The sequence below is a fragment of the Hydractinia symbiolongicarpus genome, chromosome 11 (genome assembly GCF_029227915.1).
Source record: "Hydractinia symbiolongicarpus strain clone_291-10 chromosome 11, HSymV2.1, whole genome shotgun sequence".
In the NCBI taxonomy this organism is placed as follows: Eukaryota; Metazoa; Cnidaria; class Hydrozoa; order Anthoathecata; family Hydractiniidae; genus Hydractinia; species Hydractinia symbiolongicarpus.
In genome coordinates, this window is record NC_079885.1 from 14,872,584 (window position 1) to 14,891,328 (window position 18,745).

Consider the following 18,745-nt stretch of genomic DNA (forward strand, 5'->3'; position numbering starts at 1 on the left):
GAAAGTACCCTAGATTTCCTTCGTTGGAACTTTTTACCGGAAATCTTAAAGCGCATGGTTGTCGTAAAGAATCGATAGCGCTTAAAAAGAGCTTTCAAATGCACATAAACACGACCTATTTCGGATGATCCAGTCAAGAAATATGACCTTTAAATTTTGAACCATTTTCGATGTAATGTGCTAATAAATCGTAGATATCTGCCCGTTTGTTTGTCTACGACCATACCACGATGAACACACCTGTTCTCGTCCGATCGCGGAAGTTAAGCATCGTTGGGCCGGGATAGTACTTGGATGGGGGACCGCCTGGGAATTCCTGGTGTCGTAGGCTATTGACTTTTTCACGTTACATTATTTATCATTACAACTGTGACGTATCTTTTTTACGCAATAGCCGCTGAGTAAATCAAGTAAGGGACGTGATTAGAAGTTGCTTTCCCTTCAAAACGGCTACAATCTTGCTGCAATAAATGCGCCACGTCGCAAATAAATGGATTACGAGCGTCAGACAAAGAAAATGGCGATGTACTTACATTGCTAACTAACTTTGTCATATGAAAATTAAGTCTGAAAGTACCCTAGATTGCCTTCGTTGGAACTTTTTACCGGAAATCTTAAAGCGCATTATTGTCGTAAAGAATCGATAGCGCTTAAAAGGAGCTTTCAAATGCACATAAACACGAACTATTTCCGATCACCCAGTCAAGAATTATGATCTTTAAAGTTTGAACCATTTTCGATGTAATATGCCAATAAATCGTAGATATCTACCCGTATGTTTGTCTACGACCATACCACGATGAACACACCTGTTCTCGTCCGATCACGGAAGTTAAGCATCGTCGGGCCGGGATAGAACTTGGATGGGGCACCGCCTGGGATCTCCCGGTGTCGTAGGCTATTGACGTTTTCACGTTACATTATTTATCATCACGACTGTGACGTATCTTTTTTACGCAATAGCCGCCGAGTAAATCAAGTAAGGGACATGATTAGAAGTTTCTTTCCCTTCAAAACGGCTACAATAGTGCTGAAATAAATGCGCCACGTCGCAAATGAATGGATTACGAGCGTCAGACAAAGAAAATGGCGATGTACTTACTTTGTTAACTAACTTTGTCATATGAAAATTAAGTCTGAAAGTACCCTAGATTTCCTTCGTTGGAACTTTTTACCGGAAATCTTAAAGCGCATGGTTGTCGTAAAGAATCGATAGCGCTTAAAAAGAGCTTTCAAATGCACATAAACACGACCTATTTCGGATGATCCAGTCAAGAAATATGACCTTTAAAGTTTGAACCATTTTCGATGTAATGTGCTAATAAATCGTAGATATCTGCCCGTTTGTTTGTCTACGACCATACCACGATGAACACACCTGTTCTCGTCCGATCGCGGAAGTTAAGCATCGTCGGGCCGGGATAGTACTTGGATGGGGGACCGCCTGGGAACTCCTGGTGTCGTAGGCTATTGACTTTTTCACGTTACATTATTTATCATTACGACTGTGACGTATCTTTTTTACGCAATAGCCGCTGAGTAAATCAAGAAAGAGACATGATTAGAAGTTGCTTTTCCTTCAAAACGGCTACAATCGTGCTGAAATAAATGCGCCACGTCGCAAATGAATGGATTACGAGCGTCAGACAAAGAAAATGGCGATGTACTTACTTTGCTAACTAACTTTGTCATATGAAAATTAAGTCTGAAAGTACCCTAGATTGCCTTCGTTGGAACTTTTTACCGGAAATCTTAAAGCGCATTATTGTCGTAAAGAATCGATAGCGCTTAAAAGGAGCTTTCAAATGCACATAAACACGAACTATTTCCGATCACCCAGTCAAGAATTATGATCTTTAAAGTTCGAACCCTTTTCGATGTAATGTGCTAATAAATCGTAGATATCTACCCGTATGTTTGTCTACGACCATACCACGATGAACACACCTGTTCTCGTCCGATCACGGAAGTTAAGCATCGTCGGGCCGGGATAGAACTTGGATGGGGCACCGCCTGGGATCTCCCGGTGTCGTAGGCTATTGACGTTTTCACGTTACATTATTTATCATCACGACTGTGACGTATCTTTTTTACGCAATAGCCGCCGAGTAAATCAAGTAAGGGACATGATTAGAAGTTTCTTTCCCTTAAAAAGGGCTACAATCATGCTGCAATAAATGCGCCACGTCGCAAATGAATGGATTAAGAGCGTCAGACAAAGAAAATGGCGATGTAGTTACTTTGCTAATTAACTTTGTCATATGAAAATTAAGTCTGCAAGTACCCTAGATTGCCTTCGTTGGAACTTTTTACCGGAAATCATAAAGCGCATTATTGTTGTAAAGAATCGATAGCGCTTAAAAAGAGCTTTCAAATGCACATAAACACGACCTATTTCGAATGATCGAGTCAAGAAATATGACCTTTAAAGTTTGAACCACTTTCGATGTAATGTGCTAATAAATCGTAGATATCTGCCCGTTTGTTTGTCTACGACCATACCACGATGAACACACCTTTTCTCGTCCGATCACGGAAGTTAAGCATCGTCGGGCCGGGATAGTACTTGGATTGGGGACCGCCTGGGATCTCCCGGTGTCGTAGGCTATTGACTATTTCACGTTACATTATTTATCATTACAACTGTGACGTATCTTTTTTACGCAATAGCCGCTGAGTAAATCAAGTAAGGGACGTGATTAGAAGTTGCTTTCCCTTCAAAACGGCTACAATCTTGCTGCAATAAATGCGCCACGTCGCAAATAAATGGATTACGAGCGTCAGACAAAGAAAGTGGCGATGTAGTTACTTTGCTAATTAACTTTGTCATATGAAAATTAAGTCTGAAAGTACCCTAGATTTCTTTCGTTGGAACTTTTTACCGGAAATCTTAAAGCGCATGGTTGTCGTAAAGAATCGATAGCGCTTAAAAAGAGCTTTCAAATGCACATAAACACGACCTATTCCGGATGATCCAGTCAAGAAATATGACCTTTAAAGTTTGAACCATTTTCGATGTAATGTGCTAATAAATCGTAGATATCTGCCCGTTTGTTTGTCTACGACCATACCACGATGAACACACCTTTTCTCGTCCGATCACGGAAGTTAAGCATCGTCGGGCCGGGATAGTACTGGGATGGGGGACCGCCTGGTATCTCCCGGTGTCGTAGGCTATTGACTATTTCACGTTACATTATTTATCATTACAACTGTGACGTATCTTTTTTACGCAATAGCCGCTGAGTAAATCAAGTAAGGGACGTGATTAGAAGTTGCTTTCCCTTCAAAACGGCTACAATCTTGCTGCAATAAATGCGCCACGTCGCAAATAAATGGATTACGAGCGTCAGACAAAGAAAGTGGCGATGTAGTTACTTTGCTAATTAACTTTGTCATATGAAAATTAAGTCTGAAAGTACCCTAGATTGCCTTCGTTGGAACTTTTTACCGGAAATCTCAAAGCGCATTATTGTCGTAAAGAATCGATAGCGCTTAAAAGGAGCTTTCAAATGCACATAAACACGAACTATTTCCGATCACCCAGTCAAGAATTATGATCTTTAAAGTTTGAACCATTTTCGATGTAATGTGCCAATAAATCGTAGATATCTACCCGTATGTTTGTCTACGACCATACCACGATGAACACACCTGTTCTCGTCCGATCACGGAAGTTAAGCATCGTCGGGCCGGGATAGAACTTGGATGGGGGACCGCCTGGGATCTCCCGGTGTCGTAGGCTATTGACGTTTTCACGTTACATTATTTATCATCACGACTGTGACGTATCTTTTTTACGCAATAGCCGCCGAGTAAATCAAGTAAGGGACATGATTAGAAGTTTCTTTCCCTTCAAAACGGCTACATTCGTGCTGAAATAAATGCGCCACGTCGCAAATGAATGGATTACGAGCGTCAGACAAAGAAAATGGCGATGTACTTACTTTGTTAACTAACTTTGTCATATGAAAATTAAGTCTGAAAGTACCCTAGATTTCCTTCGTTGGAACTTTTTACCGGAAATCTTAAAGCGCATGGTTGTCGTAAAGAATCGATAGCGCTTAAAAAGAGCTTTCAAATGCACATAAACACGACCTATTTCGGATGATCCAGTCAAGAAATATGACCTTTAAAGTTTGAACCATTTTCGATGTAATGTGCTAATAAATCGTAGATATCTGCCCGTTTGTTTGTCTACGACCATACCACGATGAACACACCTGTTCTCGTCCGATCGCGGAAGTTAAGCATCGTCGGGCCGGGATAGAACTTGGATGGGGGACCGCCTGGGATCTCCCGGTGTCGTAGGCTATTGACGTTTTCACGTTACATTATTTATCATCACGACTGTGACGTATCTTTTTTACGCAATAGCCGCCGAGTAAATCAAGTAAGGGACATGATTAGAAGTTTCTTTCCCTTCAAAACGGCTACATTCGTGCTGAAATAAATGCGCCACGTCGCAAATGAATGGATTACGAGCGTCAGACAAAGAAAATGGCGATGTACTTACTTTGTTAACTAACTTTGTCATATGAAAATTAAGGCTGAAAGTACCCTAGATTGCCTTCGTTGGAACTTTTTACCGGAAATCTTAAAGCGCATTATTGTCGTACAGAATCGATAGCGCTTAAAAGGAGCTTTAAAATGCACATAAACACGAACTATTTCCGATCACCCAGTCAAGAATTATGATCTTTAAAGTTCGAACCATTTTCGATGTAATGTGCTAATAAATCGTAGATATCTACCCGTATGTTTGTCTACGACCATACCACGATGAACACACCTGTTCTCGTCCGATCACGGAAGTTAAGCATCGTCGGGCCGGGATAGTACTTGGATGGGGGACTGCCTGGGATCTCCCGGTGTCGTAGGCTATTGACGTTTTCACGTTACATTATTTATCATCACGACTGTGACGTATCTTTTTTACGCAATAGCCGCCGAGTAAATCAGGTAAGGGACATGATTAGAAGTTTCTTTGCCTTAAAAAGGGCCACAATCTTGCTGCAATAAATGCGCCACGTCGCAAATGAATGGATTAAGAGCGTCAGACAAAGAAAATGGCGATGTAGTTACTTTGCTAATTAACTTTGTCATATGAAAATTAAGTCTGAAAGTACCCTAGATTTCCTTCGTTGGAACTTTTTACCGGAAATCTTAAAGCGCATGGTTGTCGTAAAGAATCGATAGCGCTTAAAAGGAGCTTTCAAATGCACATAAACACGAACTATTTCCGATCACCCAGTCAAGAATTATGATCTTTAAAGTTTGAACCATTTTCGATGTAATGTGCCAATAAATCGTAGATATCTACCCGTATGTTTGTCTACGACCATACCACGATGAACACACCTGTTCTCGTCCGATCACGGAAGTTAAGCATCGTCGGGCCGGGATAGAACTTGGATGGGGGACCGCCTGGGATCTCCCGGTGTCGTAGGCTATTGACGTTTTCACGTTACATTATTTATCATCACGACTGTGACGTATCTTTTTTACGCAATAGCCGCCGAGTAAATCAAGTAAGGGACATGATTAGAAGTTTCTTTCCCTTCAAAACGGCTACATTCGTGCTGAAATAAATGCGCCACGTCGCAAATGAATGGATTACGAGCGTCAGACAAAGAAAATGGCGATGTACTTACTTTGTTAACTAACTTTGTCATATGAAAATTAAGTCTGAAAGTACCCTAGATTTCCTTCGTTGGAACTTTTTACCAGAAATCTTAAAGCGCATGGTTGTCGTAAAGAATCGATAGCGCTTAAAAAGAGCTTTCAAATGCACATAAACACGACCTATTTCGGATGATCCAGTCAAGAAATATGACCTTTAAAGTTTGAACCATTTTCGATGTAATGTGCTAATAAATCGTAGATATCTGCCCGTTTGTTTGTCTACGACCATACCACGATGAACACACCTGTTCTCGTCCGATCGCGTAAGTTAAGCATCGTCGGGCCGGGATAGTACTTGGATGGGGCACCGCCTGGGAACTCCCGGTGTCGTAGGCTATTTACTTTTTCACGTTACATTATTTATCATTACGACTGTGACGTATCTTTTTTACGCAATAGCCGCTGAGTAAATCAAGTAAGGGACATGATTAGAAGTTTCTTTCCCTTCAAAACGGCTACAATCGTGCTGAAATAAATGCGCCACGTCGCAAATGAATGGATTACGAGCGTCAGACAAAGAAAATGGCGATGTACTTACTTTGTTAACTAACTTTGTCATATGAAAATTAAGGCTGAAAGTACCCTAGATTGCCTTCGTTGGAACTTTTTACCGGAAATCTTAAAGCGCATTATTGTCGTAAAGAATCGATAGCGCTTAAAAGGAGCTTTAAAATGCACATAAACACGAACTATTTCCGATCACCCAGTCAAGAATTATGATCTTTAAAGTTCGAACCATTTTCGATGTAATGTGCTAATAAATCGTAGATATCTACCCGTATGTTTGTCTACGACCATACCACGATGAACACACCTGTTCTCGTCCGATCACGGAAGTTAAGCATCGTCGGGCCGGGATAGTACTTGGATGGGGGACTGCCTGGGATCTCCCGGTGTCGTAGGCTATTGACGTTTTCACGTTACATTATTTATCATCACGACTGTGACGTATCTTTTTTACGCAATAGCCGCCGAGTAAATCAGGTAAGGGACATGATTAGAAGTTTCTTTGCCTTAAAAAGGGCCACAATCTTGCTGCAATAAATGCGCCACGTCGCAAATGAATGGATTAAGAGCGTCAGACAAAGAAAATGGCGATGTAGTTACTTTGCTAATTAACTTTGTCATATGAAAATTAAGTCTGAAAGTACCCTAGATTTCCTTCGTTGGAACTTTTTACCGGAAATCTTAAAGCGCATGGTTGTCGTAAAGAATCGATAGCGCTTAAAAAGAGCTTTCAAATGCACATAAACACGACCTATTTCGGATGATCCAGTCAAGAAATATGACCTTTAAAGTTTGAACCATTTTCGATGTAATGTGCTAATAAATCGTAGATATCTGCCCGTTTGTTTGTCTACGACCATACCACGATGAACACACCTGTTCTCGTCCGATCGCGGAAGTTAAGCATCGTCGGGCCGGGATAGTACTTGGATGGGGGACCGCCTGGGAACTCCTGGTGTCGTAGGCTATTGACTTTTTCACGTTACATTATTTATCATTACAACTGTGACGTATCTTTTTTACGCAATAGCCGCTGAGTAAATCAAGTAAGGGACGTGATTAGAAGTTGCTTTCCCTTCAAAACGGCTACAATCTTGCTGCAATAAATGCGCCACGTCGCAAATAAATGGATTACGAGCGTCAGACAAAGAAAATGGCGATGTACTTACATTGCTAACTAACTTTGTCATATGAAAATTAAGTCTGAAAGTACCCTAGATTGCCTTCGTTGGAACTTTTTACCGGAAATCTTAAAGCGCATTATTGTCGTAAAGAATCGATAGCGCTTAAAAGGAGCTTTCAAATGCACATAAACACGAATTATTTCCGATCACCCAGTCAAGAATTATGATCTTTAAAGTTTGAACCATTTTCGATGTAATGTGCCAATAAATCGTAGATATCTACCCGTATGTTTGTCTACGACCATACCACGATGAACACACCTGTTCTCGTCCGATCACGGAAGTTAAGCATCGTCGGGCCGGGATAGAACTTGGATGGGGGACCGCCTGGGATCTCCCGGTGTCGTAGGCTATTGACGTTTTCACGTTACATTATTTATCATCACGACTGTGACGTATCTTTTTTACGCAATAGCCGCCGAGTAAATCAAGTAAGGGACATGATTAGAAGTTTCTTTCCCTTCAAAACGGCTACAATCGTGCTGAAATAAATGCGCCACGTCGCAAATGAATGGATTACGAGCGTCAGACAAAGAAAATGGCGATGTACTTACTTTGTTAACTAACTTTGTCATATGAAAATTAAGTCTGAAAGTACCCTAGATTTCCTTCGTTGGAACTTTTTACCGGAAATCTTAAAGCGCATGGTTGTCGTAAAGAATCGATAGCGCTTAAAAAGAGCTTTCAAATGCACATAAACACGACCTATTTCGGATGATCCAGTCAAGAAATATGACCTTTAAAGTTTGAACCATTTTCGATGTAATGTGCTAATAAATCGTAGATATCTGCCCGTTTGTTTGTCTACGACCATACCACGATGAACACACCTGTTCTCGTCCGATCGCGGAAGTTAAGCATCGTCGGGCCGGGATAGTACTTGGATGGGGGACCGCCTGGGAACTCCTGGTGTCGTAGGCTATTGACTTTTTCACGTTACATTATTTATCATTACGACTGTGACGTATCTTTTTTACGCAATAGCCGCTGAGTAAATCAAGTAAGGGACATGATTAGAAGTTTCTTTCCCTTCAAAACGGCTACAATCGTGCTGAAATAAATGCGCCACGTCGCAAATGAATGGATTACGAGCGTCAGACAAAGAAAATGGCGATGTACTTACTTTGTTAACTAACTTTGTCATATGAAAATTAAGGCTGAAAGTACCCTAGATTGCCTTCGTTGGAACTTTTTACCGGAAATCTTAAAGCGCATTATTGTCGTAAAGAATCGATAGCGCTTAAAAGGAGCTTTAAAATGCACATAAACACGAACTATTTCCGATCACCCAGTCAAGAATTATGATCTTTAAAGTTCGAACCATTTTCGATGTAATGTGCTAATAAATCGTAGATATCTACCCGTATGTTTGTCTACGACCATACCACGATGAACACACCTGTTCTCGTCCGATCACGGAAGTTAAGCATCGTCGGGCCGGGATAGTACTTGGATGGGGGACTGCCTGGGATCTCCCGGTGTCGTAGGCTATTGACGTTTTCACGTTACATTATTTATCATCACGACTGTGACGTATCTTTTTTACGCAATAGCCGCCGAGTAAATCAGGTAAGGGACATGATTAGAAGTTTCTTTGCCTTAAAAAGGGCCACAATCTTGCTGCAATAAATGCGCCACGTCGCAAATGAATGGATTAAGAGCGTCAGACAAAGAAAATGGCGATGTAGTTACTTTGCTAATTAACTTTGTCATATGAAAATTAAGTCTGAAAGTACCCTAGATTTCCTTCGTTGGAACTTTTTACCGGAAATCTTAAAGCGCATGGTTGTCGTAAAGAATCGATAGCGCTTAAAAAGAGCTTTCAAATGCACATAAACACGACCTATTTCGGATGATCCAGTCAAGAAATATGACCTTTAAAGTTTGAACCATTTTCGATGTAATGTGCTAATAAATCGTAGATATCTGCCCGTTTGTTTGTCTACGACCATACCACGATGAACACACCTGTTCTCGTCCGATCGCGGAAGTTAAGCATCGTCGGGCCGGGATAGTACTTGGATGGGGGACCGCCTGGGAACTCCTGGTGTCGTAGGCTATTGACTTTTTCACGTTACATTATTTATCATCACGACTGTGACGTATCTTTTTTACGCAATAGCCGCTGAGTAAATCAAGTAAGGGACGTGATTAGAAGTTGCTTTCCCTTCAAAACGGCTACAATCGTGCTGAAATAAATGCGCCACGTCGCAAATGAATGGATTACGAGCGTCAGACAAAGAAAATGGCGATGTACTTACTTTGTTAACTAACTTTGTCATATGAAAATTAAGTCTGAAAGTACCCTAGATTTCCTTCGTTGGAACTTTTTACCGGAAATCTTAAAGCGCATGGTTGTCGTAAAGAATCGATAGCGCTTAAAAAGAGCTTTCAAATGCACATAAACACGACCTATTTCGGATGATCCAGTCAAGAAATATGACCTTTAAAGTTTGAACCATTTTCGATGTAATGTGCTAATAAATCGTAGATATCTGCCCGTTTGTTTGTCTACGACCATACCACGATGAACACACCTGTTCTCGTCCGATCGCGGAAGTTAAGCATCGTCGGGCCGGGATAGTACTTGGATGGGGGACCGCCTGGGAACTCCTGGTGTCGTAGGCTATTGACTTTTTCACGTTACATTATTTATCATTACAACTGTGACGTATCTTTTTTACGCAATAGCCGCTGAGTAAATCAAGTAAGGGACGTGATTAGAAGTTGCTTTCCCTTCAAAACGGCTACAATCTTGCTGCAATAAATGCGCCACGTCGCAAATAAATGGATTACGAGCGTCAGACAAAGAAAATGGCGATGTACTTACATTGCTAACTAACTTTGTCATATGAAAATTAAGTCTGAAAGTACCCTAGATTTCCTTCGTTGGAACTTTTTACCGGAAATCTTAAAGCGCATGGTTGTCGTAAAGAATCGATAGCGCTTAAAAAGAGCTTTCAAATGCACATAAACACGACCTATTTCGGATGATCCAGTCAAGAAATATGACCTTTAAAGTTTGAACCATTTTCGATGTAATGTGCTAATAAATCGTAGATATCTGCCCGTTTGTTTGTCTACGACCATACCACGATGAACACACCTGTTCTCGTCCGATCGCGGAAGTTAAGCATCGTCGGGCCGGGATAGTACTTGGATGGGGGACCGCCTGGGAACTCCTGGTGTCGTAGGCTATTGACTTTTTCACGTTACATTATTTATCATTACAACTGTGACGTATCTTTTTTACGCAATAGCCGCTGAGTAAATCAAGTAAGGGACGTGATTAGAAGTTGCTTTCCCTTCAAAACGGCTACAATCTTGCTGCAATAAATGCGCCACGTCGCAAATAAATGGATTACGAGCGTCAGACAAAGAAAATGGCGATGTACTTACATTGCTAACTAACTTTGTCATATGAAAATTAAGTCTGAAAGTACCCTAGATTGCCTTCGTTGGAACTTTTTACCGGAAATCTTAAAGCGCATTATTGTCGTAAAGAATCGATAGCGCTTAAAAGGAGCTTTCAAATGCACATAAACACGAATTATTTCCGATCACCCAGTCAAGAATTATGATCTTTAAAGTTTGAACCATTTTCGATGTAATGTGCCAATAAATCGTAGATATCTACCCGTATGTTTGTCTACGACCATACCACGATGAACACACCTGTTCTCGTCCGATCACGGAAGTTAAGCATCGTCGGGCCGGGATAGAACTTGGATGGGGGACCGCCTGGGATCTCCCGGTGTCGTAGGCTATTGACGTTTTCACGTTACATTATTTATCATCACGACTGTGACGTATCTTTTTTACGCAATAGCCGCCGAGTAAATCAAGTAAGGGACATGATTAGAAGTTTCTTTCCCTTCAAAACGGCTACAATCGTGCTGAAATAAATGCGCCACGTCGCAAATGAATGGATTACGAGCGTCAGACAAAGAAAATGGCGATGTACTTACTTTGTTAACTAACTTTGTCATATGAAAATTAAGTCTGAAAGTACCCTAGATTTCCTTCGTTGGAACTTTTTACCGGAAATCTTAAAGCGCATGGTTGTCGTAAAGAATCGATAGCGCTTAAAAAGAGCTTTCAAATGCACATAAACACGACCTATTTCGGATGATCCAGTCAAGAAATATGACCTTTAAAGTTTGAACCATTTTCGATGTAATGTGCTAATAAATCGTAGATATCTGCCCGTTTGTTTGTCTACGACCATACCACGATGAACACACCTGTTCTCGTCCGATCGCGGAAGTTAAGCATCGTCGGGCCGGGATAGTACTTGGATGGGGGACCGCCTGGGAACTCCTGGTGTCGTAGGCTATTGACTTTTTCACGTTACATTATTTATCATTACAACTGTGACGTATCTTTTTTACGCAATAGCCGCTGAGTAAATCAAGTAAGGGACGTGATTAGAAGTTGCTTTCCCTTCAAAACGGCTACAATCTTGCTGCAATAAATGCGCCACGTCGCAAATAAATGGATTACGAGCGTCAGACAAAGAAAATGGCGATGTACTTACATTGCTAACTAACTTTGTCATATGAAAATTAAGTCTGAAAGTACCCTAGATTGCCTTCGTTGGAACTTTTTACCGGAAATCTTAAAGCGCATTATTGTCGTAAAGAATCGATAGCGCTTAAAAAGAGCTTTCAAATGCACATAAACACGACCTATTTCGGATGATCCAGTCAAGAAATATGACCTTTAAAGTTTGAACCATTTTCGATGTAATGTGCTAATAAATCGTAGATATCTGCCCGTTTGTTTGTCTACGACCATACCACGATGAACACCCCTGTTCTCGTCCGATCGCGGAAGTTAAGCATCGTCGGGCCGGGATAGTACTTGGATGGGGGACCGCCTGGGAACTCCTGGTGTCGTAGGCTATTGACTTTTTCACGTTACATTATTTATCATTACAACTGTGACGTATCTTTTTTACGCAATAGCCGCTGAGTAAATCAAGTAAGGGACGTGATTGGAAGTTGCTTTCCCTTCAAAACGGCTACAATCTTGCTGCAATAAATGCGCCACGTCGCAAATAAATGGATTACGAGCGTCAGACAAAGAAAATGGCGATGTACTTACATTGCTAACTAACTTTGTCATATGAAAATTAAGTCTGAAAGTACCCTAGATTGCCTTCGTTGGAACTTTTTACCGGAAATCTTAAAGCGCATTATTGTCGTAAAGAATCGATAGCGCTTAAAAGGAGCTTTCAAATGCACATAAACACGAACTATTTCCGATCACCCAGTCAAGAATTATGATCTTTAAAGTTTGAACCATTTTCGATGTAATGTGCCAATAAATCGTAGATATCTACCCGTATGTTTGTCTACGACCATACCACGATGAACACACCTGTTCTCGTCCGATCACGGAAGTTAAGCATCGTCGGGCCGGGATAGAACTTGGATGGGGAACCGCCTGGGATCTCCCGGTGTCGTAGGCTATTGACGTTTTCACGTTACATTATTTATCATCACGACTGTGACGTATCTTTTTTACGCAATAGCCGCCGAGTAAATCAAGTAAGGGACATGATTAGAAGTTTCTTTCCCTTCAAAACGGCTACAATCGTGCTGAAATAAATGCGCCACGTCGCAAATGAATGGATTACGAGCGTCAGACAAAGAAAATGGCGATGTACTTACTTTGTTAACTAACTTTGTCATATGAAAATTAAGTCTGAAAGTACCCTAGATTTCCTTCGTTGGAACTTTTTACCGGAAATCTTAAAGCGCATGGTTGTCGTAAAGAATCGATAGCGCTTAAAAAGAGCTTTCAAATGCACATAAACACGACCTATTTCGGATGATCCAGTCAAGAAATATGACCTTTAAAGTTTGAACCATTTTCGATGTAATGTGCTAATAAATCGTAGATATCTGCCCGTTTGTTTGTCTACGACCATACCACGATGAACACCCCTGTTCTCGTCCGATCGCGGAAGTTAAGCATCGTCGGGCCGGGATAGTACTTGGATGGGGGACCGCCTGGGAACTCCTGGTGTCGTAGGCTATTGACTTTTTCACGTTACATTATTTATCATTACAACTGTGACGTATCTTTTTTACGCAATAGCCGCTGAGTAAATCAAGTAAGGGACGTGATTAGAAGTTGCTTTCCCTTCAAAACGGCTACAATCTTGCTGCAATAAATGCGCCACGTCGCAAATAAATGGATTACGAGCGTCAGACAAAGAAAATGGCGATGTACTTACATTGCTAACTAACTTTGTCATATGAAAATTAAGTCTGAAAGTACCCTAGATTGCCTTCGTTGGAACTTTTTACCGGAAATCTTAAAGCGCATTATTGTCGTAAAGAATCGATAGCGCTTAAAAGGAGCTTTCAAATGCACATAAACACGAATTATTTCCGATCACCCAGTCAAGAATTATGATCTCTAAAGTTTGAACCATTTTCGATGTAATGTGCCAATAAATCGTAGATATCTACCCGTATGTTTGTCTACGACCATACCACGATGAACACACCTGTTCTCGTCCGATCACGGAAGTTAAGCATCGTCGGGCCGGGATAGAACTTGGATGGGGGACCGCCTGGGATCTCCCGGTGTCGTAGGCTATTGACGTTTTCACGTTACATTATTTATCATCACGACTGTGACGTATCTTTTTTACGCAATAGCCGCCGAGTAAATCAAGTAAGGGACATGATTAGAAGTTTCTTTCCCTTCAAAACGGCTACAATCGTGCTGAAATAAATGCGCCACGTCGCAAATGAATGGATTACGAGCGTCAGACAAAGAAAATGGCGATGTACTTACTTTGTTAACTAACTTTGTCATATGAAAATTAAGTCTGAAAGTACCCTAGATTTCCTTCGTTGGAACTTTTTACCGGAAATCTTAAAGCGCATGGTTGTCGTAAAGAATCGATAGCGCTTAAAAAGAGCTTTCAAATGCACATAAACACGACCTATTTCGGATGATCCAGTCAAGAAATATGACCTTTAAAGTTTGAACCATTTTCGATGTAATGTGCTAATAAATCGTAGATATCTGCCCGTTTGTTTGTCTACGACCATACCACGATGAACACACCTGTTCTCGTCCGATCGCGGAAGTTAAGCATCGTCGGGCTGGGATAGTACTTGGATGGGGGACCGCCTGGGAACTCCTGGTGTCGTAGGCTATTGACTTTTTCACGTTACATTATTTATCATTACAACTGTGACGTATCTTTTTTACGCAATAGCCGCTGAGTAAATCAAGTAAGGGACGTGATTAGAAGTTGCTTTCCCTTCAAAACGGCTACAATCTTGCTGCAATAAATGCGCCACGTCGCAAATAAATGGATTACGAGCGTCAGACAAAGAAAATGGCGATGTACTTACATTGCTAACTAACTTTGTCATATGAAAATTAAGTCTGAAAGTACCCTAGATTGCCTTCGTTGGAACTTTTTACCGGAAATCTTAAAGCGCATTATTGTCGTAAAGAATCGATAGCGCTTAAAAGGAGCTTTCAAATGCACATAAACACGAACTATTTCCGATCACCCAGTCAAGAATTATGATCTTTAAAGTTTGAACCATTTTCGATGTAATGTGCCAATAAATCGTAGATATCTACCCGTATGTTTGTCTACGACCATACCACGATGAACACACCTGTTCTCGTCCGATCACGGAAGTTAAGCATCGTCGGGCCGGGATAGAACTTGGATGGGGGACCGCCTGGGATCTCCCGGTGTCGTAGGCTATTGACGTTTTCACGTTACATTATTTATCATCACGACTGTGACGTATCTTTTTTACGCAATAGCCGCCGAGTAAATCAAGTAAGGGACATGATTAGAAGTTTCTTTCCCTTCAAAACGGCTACAATCGTGCTGAAATAAATGCGCCACGTCGCAAATGAATGGATTACGAGCGTCAGACAAAGAAAATGGCGATGTACTTACTTTGCTAATTAACTTTGTCATATGAAAATTAAGTCTGAAAGTACCCTAGATTGCCTTCGTTGGAACTTTTTACCCGAAATCTTAAAGCGCATGGTTGTCGTGAATAATGGATAGCGCTTGAAAAGAGCTTTCAAATGCACATAAACACGACCTATTTCGGATAATCCAGTCAAGAATTATGACCTTTAAAGTTTAAACCATTTTCGATGTAATGTGCTAATAAATCGTAGATATCTGCCCGTTTGTTTGTCTACGACCATACCACGATGAACACACCTGTTCTCGTCCGATCGCGTAAGTTAAGCATCGTCGGGCCGGGATAGTACTTGGATGGGGCACCGCCTGGGAACTCCCGGTGTCGTAGGCTATTTACTTTTTCACGTTACATTATTTATCATTACGACTGTGACGTATCTTTTTTACGCAATAGCCGCTGAGTAAATCAAGTAAGGGACATGATTAGAAGTTTCTTTCCCTTCAAAACGGCTACAATCGTGCTGAAATAAATGCGCCACGTCGCAAATGAATGGATTACGAGCGTCAGACAAAGAAAATGGCGATGTACTTACTTTGTTAACTAACTTTGTCATATGAAAATTAAGGCTGAAAGTACCCTAGATTGCCTTCGTTGGAACTTTTTACCGGAAATCTTAAAGCGCATTATTGTCGTAAAGAATCGATAGCGCTTAAAAGGAGCTTTAAAATGCACATAAACACGAACTATTTCCGATCACCCAGTCAAGAATTATGATCTTTAAAGTTCGAACCATTTTCGATGTAATGTGCTAATAAATCGTAGATATCTACCCGTATGTTTGTCTACGACCATACCACGATGAACACACCTGTTCTCGTCCGATCACGGAAGTTAAGCATCGTCGGGCCGGGATAGTACTTGGATGGGGGACTGCCTGGGATCTCCCGGTGTCGTAGGCTATTGACGTTTTCACGTTACATTATTTATCATCACGACTGTGACGTATCTTTTTTACGCAATAGCCGCCGAGTAAATCAGGTAAGGGACATGATTAGAAGTTTCTTTGCCTTAAAAAGGGCCACAATCTTGCTGCAATAAATGCGCCACGTCGCAAATGAATGGATTAAGAGCGTCAGACAAAGAAAATGGCGATGTAGTTACTTTGCTAATTAACTTTGTCATATGAAAATTAAGTCTGAAAGTACCCTAGATTTCCTTCGTTGGAACTTTTTACCGGAAATCTTAAAGCGCATGGTTGTCGTAAAGAATCGATAGCGCTTAAAAAGAGCTTTCAAATGCACATAAACACGACCTATTTCGGATGATCCAGTCAAGAAATATGACCTTTAAAGTTTGAACCATTTTCGATGTAATGTGCTAATAAATCGTAGATATCTGCCCGTTTGTTTGTCTACGACCATACCACGATGAACACACCTGTTCTCGTCCGATCGCGGAAGTTAAGCATCGTCGGGCCGGGATAGTACTTGGATGGGGGACCGCCTGGGAACTCCTGGTGTCGTAGGCTATTGACTTTTTCACGTTACATTATTTATCATTACAACTGTGACGTATCTTTTTTACGCAATAGCCGCTGAGTAAATCAAGTAAGGGACGTGATTAGAAGTTGCTTTCCCTTCAAAACGGCTACAATCTTGCTGCAATAAATGCGCCACGTCGCAAATAAATGGATTACGAGCGTCAGACAAAGAAAATGGCGATGTACTTACATTGCTAACTAACTTTGTCATATGAAAATTAAGTCTGAAAGTACCCTAGATTGCCTTCGTTGGAACTTTTTACCGGAAATCTTAAAGCGCATTATTGTCGTAAAGAATCGATAGCGCTTAAAAGGAGCTTTCAAATGCACATAAACACGAATTATTTCCGATCACCCAGTCAAGAATTATGATCTTTAAAGTTTGAACCATTTTCGATGTAATGTGCCAATAAATCGTAGATATCTACCCGTATGTTTGTCTACGACCATACCACGATGAACACACCTGTTCTCGTCCGATCACGGAAGTTAAGCATCGTCGGGCCGGGATAGAACTTGGATGGGGGACCGCCTGGGATCTCCCGGTGTCGTAGGCTATTGACGTTTTCACGTTACATTATTTATCATCACGACTGTGACGTATCTTTTTTACGCAATAGCCGCCGAGTAAATCAAGTAAGGGACATGATTAGAAGTTTCTTTCCCTTCAAAACGGCTACAATCGTGCTGAAATAAATGCGCCACGTCGCAAATGAATGGATTACGAGCGTCAGACAAAGAAAATGGCGATGTACTTACTTTGTTAACTAACTTTGTCATATGAAAATTAAGTCTGAAAGTACCCTAGATTTCCTTCGTTGGAACTTTTTACCGGAAATCTTAAAGCGCATGGTTGTCGTAAAGAATCGATAGCGCTTAAAAAGAGCTTTCAAATGCACATAAACACGACCTATTTCGGATGATCCAGTCAAGAAATATGACCTTTAAAGTTTGAACCATTTTCGATGTAATGTGCTAATAAATCGTAGATATCTGCCCGTTTGTTTGTCTACGACCATACCACGATGAACACACCTGTTCTCGTCCGATCGCGGAAGTTAAGCATCGTCGGGCCGGGATAGTACTTGGATGGGGGACCGCCTGGGAACTCCTGGTGTCGTAGGCTATTGACTTTTTCACGTTACATTATTTATCATTACGACTGTGACGTATCTTTTTTACGCAATAGCCGCTGAGTAAATCAAGTAAGGGACATGATTAGAAGTTTCTTTCCCTTCAAAACGGCTACAATCGTGCTGAAATAAATGCGCCACGTCGCAAATGAATGGATTACGAGCGTCAGACAAAGAAAATGGCGATGTACTTACTTTGTTAACTAACTTTGTCATATGAAAATTAAGGCTGAAAGTACCCTAGATTGCCTTCGTTGGAACTTTTTACCGGAAATCTTAAAGCGCATTATTGTCGTAAAGAATCGATAGCGCTTAAAAGGAGCTTTAAAATGCACATAAACACGAACTATTTCCGATCACCCAGTCAAGAATTATGATCTTTAAAGTTCGAACCATTTTCGATGTAATGTGCTAATAAATCGTAGATATCTACCCGTATGTTTGTCTACGACCATACCACGATGAACACACCTGTTCTCGTCCGATCACGGAAGTTAAGCATCGTCGGGCCGGGATAGTACTTGGATGGGGGACTGCCTGGGATCTCCCGGTGTCGTAGGCTATTGACGTTTTCACGTTACATTATTTATCATCACGACTGTGACGTATCTTTTTTACGCAATAGCCGCCGAGTAAATCAGGTAAGGGACATGATTAGAAGTTTCTTTGCCTTAAAAAGGGCCACAATCTTGCTGCAATAAATGCGCCACGTCGCAAATGAATGGATTAAGAGCGTCAGACAAAGAAAATGGCGATGTAGTTACTTTG

General features: G+C 41.1%; 31 non-coding genes and 2 pseudogenes across 31 annotated transcripts; all 33 read left to right on the top strand.

The window, feature by feature from the left end:
- The first annotated feature begins 212 nt into the window (after positions 1 to 212).
- Positions 213 to 331, top strand: LOC130619267 (5S ribosomal RNA). The gene has a single exon (XR_008980009.1). It is a non-coding gene; the product is annotated as a 5S ribosomal RNA (ribosomal RNA).
- A 450-nt stretch (positions 332 to 781) lies between these two features.
- On the top strand, positions 782 to 900 carry LOC130616909 (5S ribosomal RNA). Its single transcript, XR_008977988.1, has one exon. It is a non-coding gene; the product is annotated as a 5S ribosomal RNA (ribosomal RNA).
- A 450-nt stretch (positions 901 to 1,350) lies between these two features.
- Positions 1,351 to 1,469, top strand: LOC130615510 (5S ribosomal RNA). The gene has a single exon (XR_008976599.1). It is a non-coding gene; the product is annotated as a 5S ribosomal RNA (ribosomal RNA).
- A 450-nt stretch (positions 1,470 to 1,919) lies between these two features.
- Positions 1,920 to 2,038, top strand: LOC130616910 (5S ribosomal RNA). The gene has a single exon (XR_008977989.1). It is a non-coding gene; the product is annotated as a 5S ribosomal RNA (ribosomal RNA).
- A 450-nt stretch (positions 2,039 to 2,488) lies between these two features.
- LOC130618538 (5S ribosomal RNA) lies at positions 2,489 to 2,607 on the top strand (annotated as a pseudogene).
- A 450-nt stretch (positions 2,608 to 3,057) lies between these two features.
- LOC130618492 (5S ribosomal RNA) lies at positions 3,058 to 3,176 on the top strand (annotated as a pseudogene).
- A 450-nt stretch (positions 3,177 to 3,626) lies between these two features.
- On the top strand, positions 3,627 to 3,745 carry LOC130616129 (5S ribosomal RNA). Its single transcript, XR_008977213.1, has one exon. It is a non-coding gene; the product is annotated as a 5S ribosomal RNA (ribosomal RNA).
- A 450-nt stretch (positions 3,746 to 4,195) lies between these two features.
- On the top strand, positions 4,196 to 4,314 carry LOC130616869 (5S ribosomal RNA). Its single transcript, XR_008977949.1, has one exon. It is a non-coding gene; the product is annotated as a 5S ribosomal RNA (ribosomal RNA).
- Positions 4,315 to 4,764: 450 nt separating this feature from the next.
- Positions 4,765 to 4,883, top strand: LOC130617485 (5S ribosomal RNA). Its single transcript, XR_008978562.1, has one exon. It is a non-coding gene; the product is annotated as a 5S ribosomal RNA (ribosomal RNA).
- A 450-nt stretch (positions 4,884 to 5,333) lies between these two features.
- Positions 5,334 to 5,452, top strand: LOC130616130 (5S ribosomal RNA). Its single transcript, XR_008977214.1, has one exon. It is a non-coding gene; the product is annotated as a 5S ribosomal RNA (ribosomal RNA).
- Positions 5,453 to 5,902: 450 nt separating this feature from the next.
- Positions 5,903 to 6,021, top strand: LOC130617761 (5S ribosomal RNA). Its single transcript, XR_008978837.1, has one exon. It is a non-coding gene; the product is annotated as a 5S ribosomal RNA (ribosomal RNA).
- Positions 6,022 to 6,471: 450 nt separating this feature from the next.
- LOC130617486 (5S ribosomal RNA) lies at positions 6,472 to 6,590 on the top strand. The gene has a single exon (XR_008978564.1). It is a non-coding gene; the product is annotated as a 5S ribosomal RNA (ribosomal RNA).
- A 450-nt stretch (positions 6,591 to 7,040) lies between these two features.
- Positions 7,041 to 7,159, top strand: LOC130615511 (5S ribosomal RNA). The gene has a single exon (XR_008976600.1). It is a non-coding gene; the product is annotated as a 5S ribosomal RNA (ribosomal RNA).
- Positions 7,160 to 7,609: 450 nt separating this feature from the next.
- Positions 7,610 to 7,728, top strand: LOC130616131 (5S ribosomal RNA). The gene has a single exon (XR_008977215.1). It is a non-coding gene; the product is annotated as a 5S ribosomal RNA (ribosomal RNA).
- A 450-nt stretch (positions 7,729 to 8,178) lies between these two features.
- On the top strand, positions 8,179 to 8,297 carry LOC130615513 (5S ribosomal RNA). Its single transcript, XR_008976601.1, has one exon. It is a non-coding gene; the product is annotated as a 5S ribosomal RNA (ribosomal RNA).
- Positions 8,298 to 8,747: 450 nt separating this feature from the next.
- LOC130617487 (5S ribosomal RNA) lies at positions 8,748 to 8,866 on the top strand. Its single transcript, XR_008978565.1, has one exon. It is a non-coding gene; the product is annotated as a 5S ribosomal RNA (ribosomal RNA).
- A 450-nt stretch (positions 8,867 to 9,316) lies between these two features.
- Positions 9,317 to 9,435, top strand: LOC130615514 (5S ribosomal RNA). The gene has a single exon (XR_008976602.1). It is a non-coding gene; the product is annotated as a 5S ribosomal RNA (ribosomal RNA).
- A 450-nt stretch (positions 9,436 to 9,885) lies between these two features.
- LOC130615515 (5S ribosomal RNA) lies at positions 9,886 to 10,004 on the top strand. The gene has a single exon (XR_008976603.1). It is a non-coding gene; the product is annotated as a 5S ribosomal RNA (ribosomal RNA).
- A 450-nt stretch (positions 10,005 to 10,454) lies between these two features.
- On the top strand, positions 10,455 to 10,573 carry LOC130615516 (5S ribosomal RNA). Its single transcript, XR_008976604.1, has one exon. It is a non-coding gene; the product is annotated as a 5S ribosomal RNA (ribosomal RNA).
- A 450-nt stretch (positions 10,574 to 11,023) lies between these two features.
- LOC130616132 (5S ribosomal RNA) lies at positions 11,024 to 11,142 on the top strand. The gene has a single exon (XR_008977216.1). It is a non-coding gene; the product is annotated as a 5S ribosomal RNA (ribosomal RNA).
- Positions 11,143 to 11,592: 450 nt separating this feature from the next.
- LOC130615518 (5S ribosomal RNA) lies at positions 11,593 to 11,711 on the top strand. The gene has a single exon (XR_008976607.1). It is a non-coding gene; the product is annotated as a 5S ribosomal RNA (ribosomal RNA).
- A 450-nt stretch (positions 11,712 to 12,161) lies between these two features.
- LOC130616461 (5S ribosomal RNA) lies at positions 12,162 to 12,280 on the top strand. Its single transcript, XR_008977543.1, has one exon. It is a non-coding gene; the product is annotated as a 5S ribosomal RNA (ribosomal RNA).
- Positions 12,281 to 12,730: 450 nt separating this feature from the next.
- On the top strand, positions 12,731 to 12,849 carry LOC130616749 (5S ribosomal RNA). The gene has a single exon (XR_008977829.1). It is a non-coding gene; the product is annotated as a 5S ribosomal RNA (ribosomal RNA).
- A 450-nt stretch (positions 12,850 to 13,299) lies between these two features.
- On the top strand, positions 13,300 to 13,418 carry LOC130616462 (5S ribosomal RNA). The gene has a single exon (XR_008977544.1). It is a non-coding gene; the product is annotated as a 5S ribosomal RNA (ribosomal RNA).
- Positions 13,419 to 13,868: 450 nt separating this feature from the next.
- On the top strand, positions 13,869 to 13,987 carry LOC130616135 (5S ribosomal RNA). Its single transcript, XR_008977218.1, has one exon. It is a non-coding gene; the product is annotated as a 5S ribosomal RNA (ribosomal RNA).
- Positions 13,988 to 14,437: 450 nt separating this feature from the next.
- LOC130616227 (5S ribosomal RNA) lies at positions 14,438 to 14,556 on the top strand. Its single transcript, XR_008977311.1, has one exon. It is a non-coding gene; the product is annotated as a 5S ribosomal RNA (ribosomal RNA).
- Positions 14,557 to 15,006: 450 nt separating this feature from the next.
- LOC130616136 (5S ribosomal RNA) lies at positions 15,007 to 15,125 on the top strand. The gene has a single exon (XR_008977219.1). It is a non-coding gene; the product is annotated as a 5S ribosomal RNA (ribosomal RNA).
- A 450-nt stretch (positions 15,126 to 15,575) lies between these two features.
- Positions 15,576 to 15,694, top strand: LOC130617762 (5S ribosomal RNA). The gene has a single exon (XR_008978839.1). It is a non-coding gene; the product is annotated as a 5S ribosomal RNA (ribosomal RNA).
- A 450-nt stretch (positions 15,695 to 16,144) lies between these two features.
- Positions 16,145 to 16,263, top strand: LOC130617488 (5S ribosomal RNA). The gene has a single exon (XR_008978566.1). It is a non-coding gene; the product is annotated as a 5S ribosomal RNA (ribosomal RNA).
- A 450-nt stretch (positions 16,264 to 16,713) lies between these two features.
- LOC130615519 (5S ribosomal RNA) lies at positions 16,714 to 16,832 on the top strand. Its single transcript, XR_008976608.1, has one exon. It is a non-coding gene; the product is annotated as a 5S ribosomal RNA (ribosomal RNA).
- Positions 16,833 to 17,282: 450 nt separating this feature from the next.
- On the top strand, positions 17,283 to 17,401 carry LOC130616137 (5S ribosomal RNA). The gene has a single exon (XR_008977220.1). It is a non-coding gene; the product is annotated as a 5S ribosomal RNA (ribosomal RNA).
- A 450-nt stretch (positions 17,402 to 17,851) lies between these two features.
- Positions 17,852 to 17,970, top strand: LOC130615520 (5S ribosomal RNA). Its single transcript, XR_008976609.1, has one exon. It is a non-coding gene; the product is annotated as a 5S ribosomal RNA (ribosomal RNA).
- A 450-nt stretch (positions 17,971 to 18,420) lies between these two features.
- Positions 18,421 to 18,539, top strand: LOC130617489 (5S ribosomal RNA). The gene has a single exon (XR_008978567.1). It is a non-coding gene; the product is annotated as a 5S ribosomal RNA (ribosomal RNA).
- Positions 18,540 to 18,745: the final 206 nt, after the last annotated feature.